The following is a 14,373-nucleotide window of genomic DNA, read 5'->3' as shown; positions in this document are numbered from 1 at the left end:
AAAAACATGACGGCAGAAGACAGCATGAGCAGGGTATGCCTAAGCCTCCACTATGATTGAACATCAACAATGATATGGCTATACAAAGGGCTGGACTGTGTGCTTACTCAATGCGGTACATATCAAACACAGCACGCTTTACCATCTACTTATACATACAAGAAATATGAAAGTCTACGCTCCGCTGCTAGTTCCATCTCCTTCCATTTCTCTGTCCTTCAGATCCTTCTTATTCCTGACCTGATTCTAATCTTCCCTGTCACCTATCATACTTCCTCCGTGAACCTCTCTGCACTGCTTCCCCACTACTCCTGCCTCTGCCAGCTTTGTATGAGTGATCAGATCTCAGAATAAATATCAACATGCTCCTCTCTGTATCTGTCATTTAATCCTGTAACAGAATCATTTGTTGCTGCATACAAGACATATGAAATGCTGATTGCCCAAACCAACAATGATTGCAAATCTGCTGCATCCACTGTCAATTTTCCATGGAACACGCAGGGCAGAATTCTTAATGTTATCCGGGCTTAGCAGTGAAAGGAGTATTTTATGGAGAAGAAAAGGTATAGTTTGCTTTTCCCGAATTCAACAGTATATGTGATACAATAAAAGGAAAAATATATTGTAAAGATTTTAAATTGTAACTCAAGCCACACATCTATGTATTTTGCTGAAATGTGTGTATAGGATCGGTTTTGCTTGCTAAAGTATATGGCAAGTAATGGTCACACTCCAGTGGTACTCCCCCATAGCATTGGTGTCATGCTGAAGCCAAGAGTGAGTAAACCTGGACCATATTTTATTTTATTTAACATCATTGTAATGATTTAATGATAGAAACATTAATTTGGAATACATTGGACATTCTAACAATGCATTGTCAAATCCTCTGCAAGTGAGAACTGTAGCTGTGACGGTTCTCTGTGATGTCTCCATCTTGGTATAAGATAGAGCAGGGGCGGACTGACCATTTGAAAACTCGGGCACTGCCCGAGGGCTGGGGTCAGTAGGGGACCCCATGAGATGCCCCTGGTACCTTTCATAGACTTTTTTGGGTGTGGTTTGAGTGTGGGCAAGGACACAGGGGCCCCATGATCCCCTATTGCCCGGGGGACCCATGAGTTGTCAGTCCACCCCTGAGATGGAGAGACCATTTGTGGAAACATTTTGTTGGTTCCACACTTTGATACCTCATACAGAAGAAGCTCATCAGTAATCGAGTCCAAATGTCTGGGTTGATCTAAGTGCTTGATAGAGGGGTGTGTTACTATTCTCAATTCCCTATTGACCTCCATTAGATAAATGTATCATTCATTCACTTAGTTGGACCACTGAGGGGTCTGTTTGCAAAGACGATGCCTGGAACTAACCAGCAAGGATCCTTTGAATTTCTGATTTTATGAATGGCGATGTGAGCCACTCTTCATATGAATACTGTTTATGGAGGGGTGTCCAAACTTTTTTCAAAGAGGGCCAGATTTGATGAACATGTGTGAAGGCCGACCATTTTGCAGCAAAAAAAAATGAATAGATAAAGGAGCGACTAATACTGGCCATGACATATTTGAAATTTGTACTTGTTTCTCCCCCTAAAAAAAAAAAGCAAAATTACTCTCACTGATTTCCTTCAATGCTTGAGAAGTGAGCACACCTTTGCCTTTCATCGGCCTCGCCCATGCTCTGAAACGCGTCGCATTGCATGCAGGACATCCCTATGTCGTCACGCTGACGTTGACGTTGCACTCCAGGGTGGACTCCGGATGCCATCTTTGGATCTCACGTGTCGGCTGGCTCCCTGTAAACATCCCGAGTCTCCTCCAGCGCTTAATATGGTGTATACATCGAGGACGCCACCATGTCCTTTGCTTTCACCACATATGCCTAAGCCTTTCGTTTTCTTTCATCATGTGTTTCTCATTATGTTCCTCAATAAATGTACCACATATTGCACTTAGAGGCGCTTTTCTCCTTTTTAGATATTGCCAAATTACCTGTGGGGCCGTATTAAACCAGAACACGGGCCGCAATCCGCCCGCGGGCTGGACTTTGGACATGCCTGGTTTATGGCATCGCACCTTTACCCTGAAGAAGATTCAAATTCTAAATTCAATTAATTGAAACGCGTTGATGTTTTTCTCTTTGGTGATATATAGCCTAATCATCACCATCCACATCAAAATTATGTTTTATGTATTGTGTCTGTTTTTTTCATTGATGTACTATGTTCAATAAATTTATATTTTTAATATAAGATCTTTTTTTTTGTAGTTTCGGTGCTTAAAAAGCCCCTTTTTCTCCTCTGTATGTTTGTTTATGGCAAAGTATTGTCAAAAGAAGGGCCAAATCTGTGTGCCTCACAGAGGGGTGGTGGGTTAGTTCCTGTATTTTCCGTACTGGATACTAGGGGATGTGTTGGTATCCCAATTAGCACAGCCTAGTCTCTGATACTAATATGTGCAGTCCAATCTTTGAAGTCTGAATTTAGGGTCAGTTTAGAGTAATACCTTTTCTTGACATCTATTTTCATCAATGGCTAACACGGTACAACACTGCTGCTTATGGGCTAATTTTCACAATTCTTAAAAATATAAAAACCCATAACTCACATACTGTGTAGTGTGTAATTCAAGCTTTCTACAAGAGCTTCTTGATAAAGTCATATTAATAAAATGCGTCAAAGAACTGATGTCAGACGGTGGCCTGGCACTAGAAGTCGGGTATTGGCCATCTTTGTCTTTAGCTAACCACCAGTGTTGATGCGGCTTGTGCATCTTTTATTCTTGTAAGCAGAATTTTTTGTTTGAATAAAGCAGTTGGGTTATATTCTACTACACTGTGAGCCTTGCCTTCTCTTTAGCACCCTTTTTTGCGATTTAAGGTACCAACCAAAGTTTGAGCAGTGGGCTTGAAGAACCTTATGCCTTATATGATCCTATGAAATTCAAGAGTCACAGCTATTGGAGGAATTCATGGCTTGAATGGATGAATCCAGAAGGTTATTTTTATCTTAACCACCCACCGTCCGGCCGCTGTATATAAATGGCTGGACGGTGGCAGTGCAGGGTATAAACGGCCTCCCCGCACCCTGCTTGTGCGCGCTCCCTGGACACAGTGGAACAGTGATCGTCGGACAGGACCTCTGTGCGAGGTCCCGATCATGTGATCACTGATTGGCCAATCAGTGATCACATGCAGAGTAGTAAGCAAGATGTCACTTGTGACATCATTGCTTACTACCTGTGAAATCTGTGAATGATCACAGAGGTCACATGGTACAAGGCTATTCACAACAGCCTTGTACCATGTGACAAGCTGTGACCAATCACAGCTCACTCAGTAGTTCTCAATGGCTGCAGGAATGCAGCCAGAGAGAAGGAGAAATTATTGCTTTTACAGCCTTTATGGTGTAAAAGCAATCAGTGTAAAAAAAAAAATCTTCATCACTGCTAGGGTGACAGTATGTTTAAATAAAAAAAAAAAATGTAAAAAAAAGTTTAAAAATTGTAATTTTTGGTTATAAACTAATTTTGGTTATTTTTAGTAATAATATGACGGAATAAATTTTGGCCAAGATTTATGATGAAATACTTTTTATTTGCAAAATTTTATAAGAAAAACACTTTTTTTCAAAATTTTTGGACTTTTTAATTTACATAGCAAAAAAATAAAAATCCCAGTGGTGAATAAATACCACCAAAATAAAGCTTTATCTATCTCAAAACAATGCTAAAAAAATTCATATGGGTACAGTGTTGCATGACCGCGCAATTGTCATTCAAAGTGTGACAATGCTGAAAGCTGAAAATTGGCCTGGACATGAAGGGGGCAAAAGTGTCCGGACTGGAAGTGGGTAATGTATAGAATGTATTAAGATAGAAAAAACCTTGAGTCTTTAGAACCACTTTGAACCACTTGCCAACCACCCACAGTACATTTACTGCGGGTGGGAAGCACATACAGCCAAAGCAACGTGCCCATACATCATTTTGCCTGTACACACACAGCGGAAAACAGGGCCCAGTGATCATGTGATCGCTATGCGATCACATGGTCACAATGTCCATAGAGCTGTGTTGAATCAATGTGATTCATAACAGCTTTGCTTCCATTACTTGTGAGATGTGATTGGTCCACAGCTATCACATGGTACCTGGGCCAATCACCGCACCCTGTACCATGTGATTAGCTGTAGTCAATCACAGATCACTAGTATTCTGAACTTACCCATTCATGACACTTCAAAGCATTGGTGGTGCAATGAACTTCTTTGTACCAGCAATCAAAGTGTAAAAAAAAAAAGTCCCTGATCACCCCCCAGAGTAGTACAATGTTACCATGGTAACATTGAACTACTCTGATTAAAGTATTTTTTTTTTTTTAAATTAAAATAATGTTAAATTGTTTTTTAAATGTTGTTTCAAAATTATTAAAAACTTTTTTTTGGTGGGGGGGGGGGGGTGTTCAACATACTGTCACCAGTCAGTGTCCCTGATCACCGCCACACCAGTAATATCATGATGCTGTAGTGTGATGGTGACGCAATTTTTTTAGACAAAATTACAAAACTCACCTTGCCTCTTACTAAATACCTCAGACTGTCTACGTTCAAAAAAGGGGTAATTGTACTGTCCTGACATTTTAAGGGCCAAAGACAAGTAGTAGAATACATTTTGGCCTCAATTTATGAAGAAATCAGATTTTTAAATATTTTTTTAATCGGATATATTTTATAACAGAAAATAAAAAAAAATAAAATTTGTTTTAAAATTTTTGGTCTTTTTTGATCATATATCAAAAGGTAGAAAACCCCAGTGGTGATTAAGTACCACCAAAAGAAATTTGTGTGAAAAAAATGATATAAACTTAATTTGGGTACAGCATTGCATAATTGTCAGTTAAGGTAGCACAGTGCCGCATTGCAAAAAATGCCATGGTCATAAAGGGGGTAAAATCTTCCAAAAGTCAAGTGGTAAATTCAGATTTATTCGGTATGTTATGATTCCGAGAATCTGATGGATCCACCTCCAATCAACCCAAAGACAATAAATAGGAATCATCATCTTATTTCACTTTTATACCTTACTGTATTTATTGCAATATGTTTCCAATGTATATGTAGTGCATTTTTTATAATAATGAAAAATGTTCATGCAAAATAAAATTTAAATGGATCTGAATCAATTTGGATAGATCGTTATGCTGTTTCGCTATTTCAGATGCTTCAAACATTAACCAAAGGCCCAAACTATTGCATCATGGTATCCGAATGAATACTATTACATTCATTGTTTCTTTGTCATTTATTTCATATTGATTGAAATTCATTCCTATTGTGATTTGGAGATTTGGATACATTCGAATCTCCAAATAACGAACATTTCGACCACATTTTGGTATGTAATTAAATGAATCGTGTGGTCTACATTGGGCACCAAGAGCAGGAACTGGCTTAACAACCTAACCCATGTGTTACCTATTTTTATATTGTTTGTGTTTGTTTTTTTGTTTTACTATTTAACCTCTGTTTTTATCACTTCCTGTGCACTTCCCACCTAGGGATATTGAATAAAAAATGAATAAGCTGTTTTAATTACTTACAGAATGCAATAATCTAAAGAGACTGTTGTGTATGTAATTGCACTGTATCATCAGCGCCCATACATTTGGTTGTAAGTCACTACTAATCTGTGTGAGATTTTGTCTGTGCCCTCGCTTACTCTGTACTGCAGTTGTTGGCTGATGGAGAACTGGATGGCCATTCTGATCTAATCTGACCTATATGGAAGAAACATATATTTGAAATAAATTTTAAAAATACACTACCCAAATATATTGCCATATATTTGAAACACTACAATTTTGGCCATATTCAATATATTTCAAAATATATTTCAATAAATATATTTATACATAAACACATACATATATATATATATATATATATATATATATATATACATAAATATATATATATATATATATAAATATATAGACATATGTGTGTATATATATATATATATATATATACATACAGTATATATATATATATATATATATATATATATATACACACTGCATGTTGAAATGCATTTTTATTACAAAATAAAATATAAATACTTTTAAAACTACATTTCAAATATACTGTATGTCTTTAAAAATACAAATCTACTTTTGGAATTCATTTACAAATATATGTAAAAATATATGTTAAAATTACTTTTTATATGATAAAAATCTGAAGAATATATTTAAAAAATATATTTTATTTATAGTATTTCAAATATATGGAAATATATTTGTGAAGAATATTTTTAAAATATATTTCAAGTATATTTTTCTCACATGTGGGGAAGATTAGTACCAGGGGTGGAAATGGAAATTATTGTGCTTACCATACGGGGACAGATCTCAATGACAGACAGGGTTCTTTGTGTCTGGTGTGTATGTGGGGGGCGGTGTCAGTGGGAAAGGTGATTATGTAAGGATTACAGCTTGGGGATCACTTGGGGAATCTCAGAAAGCATGAAAGAATAACCTCACTTCTACACAACCATTAGAGTGCACTCAATTGCACGTGAGATTTTAATTTGACAGTGTCTAGTCAGCTAGATTTTGGTAGGATCTCCCTGTAATAGTAGCTGGATTCTTCCTAATGACCATCATGCTAATATACCCTGAGCTGTAGATATAGTCATTATTAGCAGGGGTTCCCTGAGACCATAAAGTTATTTCAAGGGTTCCTCTGTGTTAAAAAAAGGTTTAGAAAGGTTATTATAGAGTCACATTCCAGATGGTGGTGCCCAACAACAGTCTCTGGCTTTTGGATGTCTACACAAGGGCGGTTTTTATTGGTAAATAACGTGCTTAAAGTAGATTACTTGTACATATAATCTGATGGGAAGATTTTTGTTGAAATGAATAGTATGGTGAGAGGATCTCTTTAACTAACAATTTCAAGTAGACAGCTACTTAACTCTGAATATTGGTTTAAGGTTTTACCCTCCAGAACGGCACAAGGTCAGGTGGTATTACTCTCTCTGCAAATGTTGTTTTCCACTATCATTTATGGACACTTATCTGCTTAGGGCAAATCTAAAAAGTTCACATCGATACCCCAATGCCTGGTTTGTGACAAATATTCTTTGCTACTTGAACACACTCCAATTTGTTGAAGCGCAAGAGTTCTCATTCATCAAACAACTTAAATGACTCTGGGAGAAAATGAATGGTCTTTTTCCTGTAATTTCAGAAGTGACAGAGTGTCCTACAGCGGTGGACTCACAAAAGCCTTATCAACTAGAAGTTCGAGAACAAGAAGCACTTATCCACCAGAAGAAGGAAGTCTGAAGGAAAAATACACATATATATACAGAACCATTTTCACATTTCAGCCCAGAGCCTACCAATTTATCAATAATACTGTTCATATATTTTAAAGGAAAAAAAGCAACACAAAAGAAAACAAAAAAAAATTGTTTTAGTTTGACCAGTGATAGTTTAGTAATCTAGTATTATGACAGATACACATTATTAATCTGATTCTGTGATTTCTCTTGCTTCTCATGACTTGGAAATTATAGTATATTTGGTAAAAACTGTACCAAAGCCATTTACATATTAAATTAAGTATTTTGTTTAAGAGTATGTATTTTTTTTTAAGTTTACTCCTAAAAATACCAAACTATTGGAGTTAGGCAGGAGATGGGATATCCCTACATCATGACACTTTATCTTATGCTCTTGCTTTGATAGGGAAAGAACAAAATAATCATAAATCATGCAATCTGCGACAGGGTTGTGGGTGTGGTTAGGTGCCCTAGTGGGGGACAACAGAACTACACTCACTAATTGCCTAGGTTCTAGGTAGGAGTTTGCTTCATTGCGAAAATCAGCATTAAGGCATAACTCCAGACTTTGAAACGAGCCACCATGAGCACAATTAACCCTCTAGCAACTGCAGAATTACTGATTGTACTGTTACCACTAAGCACTTTAGACACTACTACAGTTAGAGAACACCACCAGATGCACAGCATGTAGAAACCGGTGCCATAGAGCATGTAACGGCATTCACCAACCCAGCAATACCTTTCACCTCACTCACGGTGACTTGTCCACACTTTCTAATGGATACAGGAAATTAACCTCAGACTGTAACTTCATGCTTGCTATCTCTCTCTCTCTTAGGAGCCCCTCTGCACTTCTCACCCTTCCCAGACTAGGTCTCTAGGTAGTATTCCCAAAATGCAAGGAGCCACCTGCTAATGAAGGGGACAAGCACAACAACCTTTCACTACCAGTGTGACCATCACCGTATGCCAGTCACCTATTCCCTGGCAGGTTGGCTACACCTCTCACCCTTCCCAGACTAGGTCCCTAGGTACTATTCACAAAATGCAAGGAGCCACCTGCTAGTGAAGGAGACAAGCACAATAACCTTTCACTACCAGTGTGACCATCACCGTATGCCAGTCACCCATTCCCTGGCAGGTTGGCTACACCTCTCACCCTTCCCAGACTAGGTCCCTAGGTACTATTCCCAAAATTCAAGGAGCCACCTGCTAGTGAAGGAGACAAGCACAACAACCTTTCACTACCATTGTGACCATCACTGTATGCCAGTCACCCATTCCCTGGCATATTGACTACACCTCTCACCCTTCCCAGACTAGGTCCCTAGGTACTATTCCCAAAATGCAAGGAGCCACCTGCTAGTGAAGGAGACAAGCACAGCAACCTTTCACTACCAGTATGACCATCACCGTATGCCAGTCACCCATTCCCTGGCAGGTTGGCTGCTTTAAGCAATGAAACATGTATGGTTGTCACTAGCAACAGCAATATAACCTACACTAGACAGCAAACTACATGCTGGACTACAATGTACTGCATCTCCTCTAATCTTCAGTTCCCATGTTGCAAGCCTTGTTCTTTGGATACACTATGGAATACACCACTTAAGAGAGGAAATTCAGACTAGGCAATAAATGGTTAACGGTAACTTTACTGAAGAAAGGCAGACTTACTGGAACAGATCTAGTAAAGCAGCTTCTCCCACAAATTCCTGTACAAAGGTGCTTTAGTGCCCATAAGGTAATCATACATGAATAACAGCAAAATCCATAGTCCTCTAGAGGAAAGTGTCCATGATTGGCAAATAATCCACAAAAGGAAGCACAGAGTCCATGTTTGATAAATGTCCTTAAAAGGCTATCCGTCTATCTTTGGTACTTAAAGCGATACTAAAAGTAATTTTTTTTGTAAAATAACAAACATGTCTATACTTATCTGCCCTGTGTAATTATTTTGCAGAGAGCAAACTGGATCCTCCTCTTCTTGGCACCCCTGCAGGCTCTCCTGGCTCCTCCTTTCCGTTGGGTGCCCCCATAGCAAGCAGCTTGCTATGGGGCACCCGCTGCTCCGTGTGTCCATTCACACAGAGCCACAGCTTGGCCCTGCCCCATCTCTCTCCTGATTGGCTGACTGGCTGTGATTGAAAGCAGTGGGGGCCAATGGCTCTCGCTTGCTGTCTCAGCCAATGAGGAGGCAGAGACCCGGCAAGATCGAGGCTATCATGCACATTGCTGGATCTCAGTGGGGCTCAGGTAAGTACTGAGGGGGCTGGGAGCAATGCTGCACACAGAAGGTTTTTTGTCATCATGCATAGCATACATGAAGGTAAAAAACCTTGGGCCTTTACAACCACTTTAAGAGTCACCAGGTTCCCAGGCCCTTGGGGGATTGGCCTCCCCCCAGCTGTGGGCATAACATCATACATTTGGACAGTCTTTCCAGCAGCTCTCTCTTGGGACAATAAAGATTCTTTTTTTATGTGGGTCTGTAGAAGATTGGTAGGAAAAACTAGCCAATCAATTCCTCAGATCCACTACATATCAATATTGTAACAGTTTCACAGGAAAGACAGCAGACTTGACTCAGATAACTGAAGAACCTTAGTCAGCATAGAAAAAAAAACCATGAACCCTTCTGTAGGCACCTGCCTACAGGCTAATCACCACTACTATAACAATTCAAGAGTAGAAATACAGATGTCAAGGGTTGGTGGTGAATAGTTTTCTTTAGGATTGCATTCATATCACTTCTGTTGCTGTAATATAAAAACGAGTGCATTGCTGCAATGTGTGGTAGCACACTGATAAAAGTGCTGGTGCAATACAGTGCGTGTCATGTATGTGGCAGCTCCCTGCACAGTGCTGTAACCCCAGCCTCATTCAGTTGAGGGAGATTCCCACCCCAAAAGCTAAACTAAACAAAGGGGATACGGGAAATATAAATGATGGGGATAGTGGTGATGTAACTGATGTAATATGGCAATGACCATATTTGAGAAATTACTTGTCACTGGGTATGAGGAGCCTGATGGGGACCTGGGAGTTCCCCATCAGATCCTCAATGTTAATTGACAGTGCACGGTAGTGGGTATATCAATGGCCGCTATTCAGTTCAACTGTGGATTTCAAATCTGCCCACTGCCATGTGCTGTCAATCAGCAACAAGGCAGACCTGCTGGGGATCTAGTCTTTTAGGGCTCGTTCACACTTGACTAATTTCTAACTCTTGCCAAATGCCCCTATAGCATTTGACAGATGTTAGGCGTTTGGGAAGCATTTTTAACGCTCCTCAAATGCCCTATACACATTTTTAAGGCGTTTGATAGATGTTTGACAAGCATTAAAACCGCACCACAAACATCTATAATGACGTTTAATGGTATTAACGCTCCGCAAATGCCTTGCAACTGCCTCGCAAACGCTCCACAAACACCTGCCAAGCGTTTGAGGAGCATCACCATAGACTTGAATGGGAGGCTTCAACTCTTTCTGACTGGACATGAGGCGTCAATTTTGCTGCAACGATAACGCTTCAGTGTGAACAGCACTGTGTGCTGCCATCTGTGCTTCCCAAACACCTGTATAATGCCTGCTAGTGTGAACTTAGCCTTAACCCCCTGGCGGTATTCCAGAGTGTAGCTCGGGGTTAATTATCAGTGCCAAAAGCGGTAACCCCAAGCTACACTCAGGATTACCCTGCAGCGTTGCTCTGGGATTCCCTTGATCACTTACCTTGTCCTGCGCTCCCGCGATGTGTCCCCTGCAGCGTCCCTGGCCATCTCCTCCGGCCGATGCTGGCATCCGTCTTCCGGGTTCCGGTCCCTGCGAGCGTCGGTAGGTACAGGACGTATGGGGGCCGGAACCGGCGGGAAATGTAAAAATTTTAAAAATGACATTCACTAATACACTAAAGTCACATAGTAAAACATTACTGTCTCAAAGCATTTCACATACACTTTGTCCCTACTGCTTTGTCCTGTGCCCTGCCTGCATTTTTACTGTTCTTTCTGCCAGGAAACTGAGAAACGTCCATGGCGTCCAAAAAGCGTCCCTTTATATCAAAAGCAGTTTTAGACCAGCTCGGGAACAGCGATAGTAAATTAGAACCACTTGCAGAATTGAGTGATAATGATTTGTGGGGAAATTCATCAGACACTGAAAATGATTTTGGGGACTAAGCTCAGTGATATGCAAACTTGGCGCTATATTTCAACTTTCAGTGTTATATTATTGAATTAAATTTATTATTATTTTTTGTGATTATTTATTATATGATAATTTATGATTTCATGTTTCAAATTTTATCATATGTTTACTAAACTCTTGTTCGGACAGATTTCAGTGAGTTATTCCTAAAAATTACAGGCCTACAATAAAAAAACAACATATTTCCATGCAAAAAAATGTACTGCTTTCAGTACAGAAATATGGACATAATCAGACCGCTAGGGAGGTTAATTCACCATTTGGCTTTGTCTGCCCAAGTACAAAACTCCTCTGTCATGCAGCTGTCAGTGTGATGAGCATAGCGGCAGGGAGGCAGTGCACTGGGGAAGGTTGGATTGCCCATACTGGATAATCATCCTGTATTGGTAATCCAACCTCAGTGCAGACACTGACAGATTTATATACCTGTCTCTGACAGGTACATGAATTGGGTGCAAGCACCAACACTTTGGATGCTGTTCCCAGGTGGAATCCTAAAGGGTTTCTATGACACCCTCTATAACTTCCCCAGAGTATCCACTATGGTTCAGGTAGCATTATCAGCCTGTTGTGTGGTCAGCAATGTTGCTATTTGCATTCCTAAAGTCCGTGGAGTGTATATGTGCCAATGATTCACATCAATTAGGTGTCCTTTTATGAAACAGAGATCAGCGGCGATCCTGAGGATCGTTACTGATCTCAGATCATTAGTGGTTTAGGAAACAGAGATGATCAGCGGAGAGACTGTCAGTGTATGAAGGAGCGATGTCAGCCCTTCATTGGCGATCTGTGTTCTCCCTCCAGATTCTCCAGCCCAGAGGTGGAGAATCGAGGGAACTACAAACGAAGCAGCTGTAATTTACCGCTGCTTAGTAAGCGGTCTTTGACTGATCTCTTACTGTAATCTCGCGAGATTATAGTAACAGCAGCCATTTGCCATCGCTCAAAGCGCTTGTAGATCGCTTCTCTCCTCATTCGGAGAAGTGATCTACACCACTTCATAAAAAGGCATTCAGTGGAGAACTCTCTCCTCTGAGAATGCCAGAGAACTGAGCAGCGGTCATTTACCGCTGCATGATAAAAGGACACCTTATTCAGTTATGTAATGGGGCTATAATACTCATTCTCTGCTCCAAACCTGTGAAACCTTTTCACACTGTCAGTGCTAGGTTCCTTCTTTCCCTTATCTAGCCCTCCTGCAGCTGCAGATTGTCAAATGATAATGAACAGGCATATCATAGGATGAATCTTGATCATAAAAATGAAACATACAATATATTAAAAAAAAAATACAATTCTCTGTACCTAACACACAAAATAGACCATTTTATTCCCTTAAACCTTTTAATGACTTTATTTGAGGCTATTTACAAATTATAGGCTTTTACTGTGAAAGGCAATTTAACCTTTTGAAACATTTCATCACTTCTCTTACATTTCTACTAATGGTCAATTATATTTAATGATGGCAAATATTTCACAATTTCTTTTTTAGCTGGCAAAGGTTTCGGTCTCTGCTCTTTCTGCTCTCTAGTTTTCATTTAGTTCAAAACTGACAGCATTAGGTCATGGCGGCAGATGTTCTGTGTAGTCACCTGCTTTAACTTGGCTTCAAAATAGATACTGTCAGAGTCATTTCATATGAGAAATTTTGCAGCAGCGATTTGCAGAAGCTAGGAAAAACGAAATGGCAGTCAACAGAAGAGCTGTGTCAATGCAATGTCAGGGTTTTTAAAGCTTAATGTATGAACACAAAAGAGATTTTGGGTAAAGAATAAGTGATGAAAGAGAGAAGATGGCCTGTAAGACTAGGGCAGTCTTTCCCAACCAGGGTTCTAGGGACCCCTGAAGTTCCTCAGGAAGTTACTAGAGATCCTTTGGGCAAGGATCAATTATGCCTCTCAGATAGGTTCCTAGTGACACTGATGATCTTTTTGCTACCTGCAAGGGATAATTCTTACCACTGAGCGTCGCACCAATGTACTACGAGTTACAGATATAGTAATTTTTAGCAGGGATTCACCAGACTGGAAAATTATTTCAAGGGTATTTTCATGTTAAAAAGGTTGGGAAAGGCTGGGCTAGGGTTAGTTAAGTGTGTCTGCTCCACTACACTGAAGAGTGGATATTTGCAGTCATGTTCTCAGTTAGGAGCCAAGTCAGATCTTGCTAATATATTGGTTTTAAGTTCTGAAGAATACATTTTAAAGATAAGGTCACCTTTTAACAAAAAATTATAAATGCGCATTTTTTTGCAGGTAAAAAAAATGTGCGTTTACTATTTTTTCTTTTGGGAGCCTGGAAAGCATTGCACCAGCGTTTAGCAGATCATGGGTGTCATGCAAGACTCCTGCAGACCTGTCAGTGTATCTGTGTGCTCATACCTCATATGGGCAGGCAGATACACACTGACAGGAAGAATCAATGAACTACCACAACACTCAACAGGGCCATGGTAGTTCATTGAGAACTACAAGACGACAGCCGCAAGGACTGTCAAGACTTGTAGTCCTCCCGTTCACAGAACACTGAGAATGGATGACGTGGCTGGGCATGACCATATTTTTTTTAAATTGTGACAGCTAGTGGGGAGAAATGATCCCCCACTAGCTGTCAAAAGAGAGGATGGGCGGAGCAGGGTCCGGTCCTTTCATAACATGTTACATGTTACACCTTGAATATGGAAGTAACATGTAACATGTTACGAAAGGTGAACTTATCCTTCAATGTTTTAATGTAACTAATACTTAAAGATGAACTTCACTCATTTTTGAATGGATGTAAAGTCAGAAGTTACAAATACTGCTGACTT

At 39.8% G+C, this 14,373-nt stretch overlaps 1 protein-coding gene across 2 annotated transcripts in view; it reads left to right on the top strand.

Annotated features, from left to right (window-relative positions):
* The window catches only part of HRH1 (histamine receptor H1), a 219,368-nt gene that overhangs the window by 78,415 nt on the left and 126,580 nt on the right, over nt 1-14,373 (top strand). Inside the window, exon 2 of one of the 2 annotated variants that reach the window (XR_016312938.1) lies at nt 7,253-7,603. The exons of the other annotated variant lie outside the window; for it this stretch is intronic. The gene's annotated coding sequence lies outside the window, so the exon portion shown is untranslated. Of the gene's footprint in view, nt 1-7,252; nt 7,604-14,373 lie in introns of those variants that run through there. 2 annotated transcript variants of the gene reach the window in all.

Source organism: Staurois parvus, unplaced genomic scaffold (assembly GCF_062004578.1).
Source record: "Staurois parvus isolate SC_StPar_1 unplaced genomic scaffold, SC_StPar_1.0 ptg000209l, whole genome shotgun sequence".
In the NCBI taxonomy this organism is placed as follows: domain Eukaryota; kingdom Metazoa; phylum Chordata; class Amphibia; order Anura; family Ranidae; genus Staurois; species Staurois parvus.
This window is presented reverse-complemented; position numbering and strand designations above follow the sequence as displayed.